The sequence below is a fragment of the Octopus sinensis genome, linkage group LG3, assembly GCF_006345805.1.
Source record: "Octopus sinensis linkage group LG3, ASM634580v1, whole genome shotgun sequence".
Classification (NCBI taxonomy): Eukaryota; Metazoa; Mollusca; class Cephalopoda; order Octopoda; family Octopodidae; genus Octopus; species Octopus sinensis.
This window is the reverse complement of record NC_042999.1, coordinates 122,874,046-122,875,222: the sequence shown is the minus strand read 5'-3', so window position 1 is coordinate 122,875,222 and position 1,177 is coordinate 122,874,046.

Here is a 1,177-nt window from a genome sequence, read left to right as displayed (position 1 = left end):
GAAATATCAAGAATTGCAACAGTTGGAGAGATAATTTGAGTATTCAAAGGAAAAGATAATTTGAGCATTCATTGAAAGAAGAGATATTAATCCTAAAATTGTTGGATAAATTAAATAAAATTATCAGTGGATAAAAAATATATAGGTTAGACTAACTTTAATCACACTGTGCATAGATTATGATTTCAACAACTTTGATAAAAATTATCATTTGAAAATAATTAAAAGGAGAGATTTATAATGCATGACTTTCACATGATTTATAAATTAAAATTGTTTCAAAATATATAGATAAGGAAGTGAGTAGACCTGAATGATAATAGGTGGAAAAAGTTTAAAATATCTAAGATTGTAATTGAAATAAAAGAAGTTACCAAATATATGTGACTGGGATAGCCAAGCTGGACTCTACTGCTAATAATGTATGTAAACTGGAATAAGAGTGTTATCAAGTATCACAAAACTCACTGAATGTAGAAGGCTGTTTTCATTTACATATATATTTGACAACTCACTTTTATATACACACACACACACAGCTATACTTACCACTTATAATATAGAATTGAATTTTTTATAACTCAGTACTTGTTTTAAATAATGATGGGTCCCCTGGTACATACCATGGCTGAGACCCTCTCTAATTAGCACTAGGCAAAATAAATTGATTAAGCCATATCAAGAGAGAAAAGCAGATTTAAAATAATAATAATAATAATGATAAATTTCAGACACAAGGTCTGAAATTTTGGTCGAGAGGGCTAGTCAATTAAATCAACCCCAGTGCTTAACTAGCACTTATTTTATTGACCCTGAAAGGATGAAAGTGAAGTTGACCTCAGTGGTAATTGAACTCATAACATAAATCTAGAAGAAATGTCATTAAGCATTCTGTCGAGCATGATAACAATTCTGTCAGCTTGCTGCCATAATAATGATGCAAAAAAAAGGCATCAGAGGGATGATGCATATCCTATGTGCACACAAGACTAAAATAAAATTTAAATCAATAAATATATTCTCAGATGAATTCATATTTCAACAAAATGACATCAAGTGTTATTTCCCCTGCTTATTATTTATGCATATGTAACAAAGAAAAAAAATTTGATTCACCTGTCTGCAAGATTTGAAGATAATGAAACCAAAATTTAATGAGTTTGAGGCACTCACCCAA